Here is a 6,000-nt window from a genome sequence, read left to right as displayed (position 1 = left end):
GACATTTAACAACAACAGGACAAGCTCTGCATGATCAAAAAGTAAGAAGCAATCAAGCTCAGTCTCATAACCTAGTTAGAGTGCTAACACTACTGCTGCTGTTGATGGTGATAAGACAACTGACCTCCAGGTAGTTCCTCAGTTATTACATAATTAATTCTGTTCTTTGTATCATTCACTCTGATCCTTGTATTATTCACATGCCATTCCCTGACTGTTCCAAAAAGCAAAGAGAAGAAACTGGGTCCATTATCTCAAGTCGTGGGCGAGAGGGACCTGGAATTATTCCCCTACCAAAGACTATAATCAATGATGAAGAGGTAATTCATCCAAAAGAAAGTCAATTCAGATGGGGTAAATGGAATGTATGCTGTCGTGTTAAAAAAAAAAAAAAGCCAAAAGTTACTAGAGATTTTCTTTAAGTTTGAATTCAATTTGAGTAAAAATTTTTGAACATTTACTATATGACATGCACCTTGCTAGGGCTGTGGATAACACTATGAATAAGAAAAGAACTTGCCTCAAGCACAATCATTCAAACAAGTAACTTTGATGGTTTGTGATAGATGTTATTATGAAAGTTTGTTTAAAGTGAAGACAAAAATGGAATACCTGGGAAGGCAAAAGAAAACTAGAAATTAGATAAGTCATGAAGGATGAACAGGTATATGTTAGGCAGACAAAGAAGGAAAAGCGGATTGAAGGCAAATATTTGGAGGTGTGAAACGATATAGCATGTTCGGTGTATGTCCCAAAGAATCCCAAAATAGCTGTAACACAGGGTTTATAGTGCAAGAAAAGACTACACAGTTAACATAAAGATACGTTAAAGAAGAATGTTAAAATACGAAGGAATTTGGTATTGAGGAGACATATAATGCTTTTAAGTAGGGAAGTGCCATGATCAAATCTGTGTTTAAATTATATCTCTGGAAACCGTCTAAAGGATGAGTGGGTAAAAGTGAAGATATTGAAGAAAGAGAAAGCAGTACAGAGGCTTTTGTCATGGTCTAAACAAGAGGTGAGTCACAAATTAGTGGCTGAGGCTAGAATGTGTATTTGAGAATGTTTCTTAACTAGAGGTAACATGAAAATTATGAAAAAGGGAGGTACAAAAAGACTTTATTTATGAATCAGAATGTATGAATCTGAATTTCCCATTTTGAGCAATAGGAGGGGCAGTGTTGCTTTTGAGTGAATTAAGAAAGGCAAAAAGGGGGCTTCCCTGGTGGCGCAGTGGTTAGGAGTCCACCTGCCAATGCGGGGGACCAGGTTCGAGCCCTGGTCGTGGAAGATCCCACGTGCCACGGAGCAGCTGGGCCCGTGCGCCACAACTACTGAGGACGCGCTCTGGAGCCTGTGAGCCATGACTAGTGAAGCCTGCATGCGTGGGGCCCATGCTCCGCAACAAGAGAGGCCACCGCGGTGAGGGGCCCGCGCACCACGGCGAGGAGTGGCCCCCGCTCGCTGCAACTAGAGAAAGCCCGCGTGCAGTAACGGAGACACAACTCAGCCAAAAATAAATAAAAGAAAATAAATAAATTTATTTAAAAAAAAAGAAAGGCAAAAAGGAGAACAGATTTAGGTTGAGCAGGAGATAGGAATGATGAGCTTCCATTTTAGATACGCTGCATTTGAGATGAACGGAGGATAAAGAGAGAGAGACACACATAATAGGTGATTGTCTGGCATTCCAGAGAGAGTCCAGACAAGGGAATACAATTTTGGAGTCCTTTCCAAATGAGTATTATTTGAAAGCATGTAAGTAGATGAGAACATCTTGTAGGAGTGTAAGAAATGAGAAGGAAAGTCGACCAAGGACAAAATACTGGGGACACCAACACCTAATGGACGTGAAGAAACAACAGCAAAATAAAGAAAATTGAATCAGTAAGAGGATAACCAGGAAAAATGCAATCTGCATGAAAATATATTTTTAAATAAAGAAGGATGAAAAGAATAGAGACTCCAATATAGGAGCAAGTACAAATGAGGATTTAACGGGAATATTAAATTGACAGAAACAGGCAAAACTATACTATTCAAAATACATTGTCAGAACTACCACTTAGCCATTTGGAAAAAAAAAAACTGGAATTCTATCTTATGTTTTATAAAAAAAATTAAGTCTAGATGGATCAAAGATTTAAATTTATAAAAATTGAAGAAATACAATTAGTTAAATGTAAAATAGGTGGATGTTTTTATAATATTGGAGTAGATAAGACCTTTCATACAAAAACACAAAGAAAAACCAAAACCACAAGAGTAGTTAAAAAAGAAAAAGGCAAATGAGAAAAATGGTAATGCATATGAAAAAGCCTTCCCTCTCATCATATACAAAGAGTTTCATAAATCAGTTTTGAAAAATAAAGGCAAAGATTCCAAAAGAAAAATGACCAAATGATGTCTCTGGTCTAGAACCACTGGAGGGCAAGGATAATAGTGAGAGTGAACTGTTTGTCAAATGCTAGACTTGTCACCAGCTCTAACTTTGGCATTATTTTTAGCTGTTCTTTACCTTTCGTGTGTTACAGAAAATGCCATGGGAGAGTAAGCCAAGAGAGTAAGGAACAACAAACCAGGGGCCATGAAAGAGGAGTAAGAGTTAATGGTTTTCTTTAGCAGTATTGTCTTTTTAATTATATATCCAAATCTCCATTCCAGAATCTGGGAAGAAGGAAGGACAACCATTGAGGCTGATCCCTATTTCTGGAAATGTAGAGAACTCATGGAAACTGGAATGATTGATGCTCAGAGACACATCAAATGGATCTAGGTGTGCAATATAAAATTCTTCTGTTGGGACTTCCCTGGTGGTCCAGTGGTTAAGACTTTGCCTTCCAATACAGGGGGTGCAGGTTCAATCCCTGGTCAGGGAGTTAAGATCCCACATGCCTAGCAGCCAAAAAAACCAAAATATAAAACAGAAGCAATTTTGTAACAAATTCACTGAAGACTTTAAAAAAAATGGTCCACACCAAAAAAAAATTTTAAAAAGCAAACAAAAACAACTCTTCTGTTTACACCATAAAATATCTTTTAAAATCTACTAGTGCTTTTTATAGAAATTATAGCATTCTTTCTGTCTATTCCTTGAAGAAAGGTTAGTATTGGTGAGCAGAGAAACTGCACAGTAGAACAGTTATTTTCCAGGGTAATTTGGGAGATGATGCTCTTGTTGGATTTTCAAATTAGGGTGAAAAGCCTAGATATATTTTGGATTAAACGGCCGTAGTCTCCCTCCATGACTGTAAACTGTTGAATAGAAATTGGCCTGGCATGGGCTGCAATGTCCCTAAGAGATCTGTTTCAGGTAGGATAGACTTTGCTATGCTAGAGTAACAAACAGACTTCAAAATCTCTGTTTATTTTTTCATTCAGGTAACAGTCCAGTGCAAGTCAGGCAGCTCTCCTGAGCAGCTCCCCTCCAAGTGGTGACTCAGGAACCATGGATGCTCCTGTATTTAGGTACAGCTGAAAACAATGTACAAGGTTAATACTGAAGGGGAATACAGGAATAGAGAATTGTTTGTATTGTTCAGTATTGTTTTAAGGTCTGGTTCTAAAAGTGTTTAACATTATTTCTGCTTACACTCGCTCCATTGACCTAAACTAAGTCACATGGCCCCCCACATAATTTCAAGGGAAAATAACCTGTGCAATTGCCTTATGTGCCCAGGAAAACAGTGTGTTGAATATATAACACAGTCAGCCACAGTCCAGATTCTGGTCAACAAAATCTGTCTTGTTCTTCCTCTCATAAATCAAGCAAACTCACATCTGCCTCCTACCCAAGGGAAATAGTCCAATTCTCCTTCATTCACTGCATCCATCTCAGGATCCAGGATCTCTGTCCTCTCCACCAGACCTATTTGTGGCTCCTCATGGTCAGGTGACTTATGAACCAAAAAGACAAGTTATATGCTCTCTCACCTCAACTCCAAACACAGGATATCTTCAGTAAGTATTCTGAATTAGGAAGGGGAAGAGTAGAAGATACAGTCAATGTTCTTTAGTAGTTCTGAAATACCACTGCACAGATATTGTGGCAGTCTCACACCCGAGGTGGGGAAAGGGTAGCGAGGAAGGGGTTGCTGGACTAGGCCTTGATTCTACTCCCTGGGAAGAATTATCTTATCATTTCTTCTCTGTGGCCTCTGGTTATGACCCCTTGGAGCCCCTTCATTGTCATTATTCTCCTAGGCACATCTGAAAAGAGTTTGGAGAGCATGCCATCCTTGGAGGAGGCACTCCACGGCTGCTTTCTGTATGTGGGAGTACAAAACTTGATGCCGGTATTTGAATTTAAAATACTTTTCTCAAGAGTGCACTTTTGGTTTCCTTGACAATACAGTTCCCTCAAAAACTTTGTAGATTGCTGATCTATTTGCTTCAGCCAGTTTAGTGTTAGTCAGTAATCATACCCAAAGTTATTTCCTAAAAATAATATTCAAATCTATTTTACATGGCTACTTCCTCTATCCTCATGCCTTTTTCCCACTCAACTTAATGGTGGTTGTCATTGGATTCTTTGAACAATTGGGGTCAAGCCAAATCCTACTCTGATCTTTGCCCTGAAACACTTTATTCAACTGGACATTTTTTTTTTTTTTTACTATGTCTTGTCACTCAAAGTCTTTTTAGTTCAATCTCTGTAAGCAGTTAGGTTTTCCAACCCCAGAAGACCTTTAATTTATAAACTCTTTCATTTCTGCTTGCAAGCTGACTTATTCTTCCCTGAGCTCATTTTTTCTTTGTAATATTGATACTTTGTGAACTGCAGTTAATAATAGATAACATACACTAGGGCTATGAAGCATTTCAACATCTAAATAGAAATCATCACTGGTATATAATCTTCCTTCTAAGTTAGAGTAGGCAGTGGTTTTTGCCATACAAAATGCAAAGATTTACCATATTCCCAGACTTAAGTATCAGTTTCCCCATCACCTGCCATCTACCCTAAGGCTTTATATTTTCATATTTTGTTGGAGCAGCACCCCACTTCAAGGTGACAACTTCTATGTTAGTGTAAGTAATATAAGCTCCTTTAATTCCATCCCCAAACCCTCAGTGACTTAATAAAACACTTAATAATTAGTGCTTAATAAGGTAATAAAATTACTCTTTCAACATGAGAAAAATCTTTTTTTCACTTCCCATTCATCTCATGTGGTCAGAAATGATCAAAACAGAGCTTGAGCTATGGTAAGTGCTCAAAAAACTAGCTATTACTGTTATTATTGTTATTATAATACTAGTAGCCATAGAGTTACAAAAACCTAACAGGAAATTTTGTCAGCAGTAAACACAGCTGCAGGCAATATTTTGAATACAGTATTAGATGAGAGATATAGTTTTTAGTTTTCTACACCTGCCACAATGAAGTACCATAAATTGGGTGGCTTAAACAATGAAAATTTGTCTCACAGTTCTGGTGGCTAGACATCAAGGTCAAGGTGTCAGCAGGGTTGGTTCCTTCTGACGGCTGTGAAGAAGAATCTGTTCCATGTCTCTCTGCTAGTTTCTGGTATTTTGCTGGAAATCCTTGGCATTATTTGATTTGTATAAGCATCACCCCAGTCTCTGCCTTCATCTTCACATGGTGTTCTCCCCGTGTGTGTATCCATCTCCAAATTTCCCCTTTTTAAAGGGATACCAGTCGTATTGGATTAGTGCCAATCCTAATGACCTCATTTTAACTTGATTACCTCTGTAAAGATTCTATCTCCAAATAAGGTCACGTTCTGAAGTATTGGAGGTTAGGATTTCAACATACAAGTTTGAAGGAGGCACAATTCAACTCATAACATAATTACCCATTAATAAGTAATATTTCCACTGAAGTATTTCTTACTTAAGTTACATATTTACATAGTGGCTAATAATTCTCACCAGTCTCTTCATGAATGAGATCTAGATATTTGTATTAGAAATCCAATGTACATTCTTTACTCTTTACTGGGCATAATTATGCTTAAGTTAATGTATAGCAAA

Source organism: Balaenoptera acutorostrata, chromosome 17 (genome assembly GCF_949987535.1).
Source record: "Balaenoptera acutorostrata chromosome 17, mBalAcu1.1, whole genome shotgun sequence".
Classification (NCBI taxonomy): Eukaryota; Metazoa; Chordata; class Mammalia; order Artiodactyla; family Balaenopteridae; genus Balaenoptera; species Balaenoptera acutorostrata.
Note: the sequence above shows the minus strand (reverse complement) of the source record.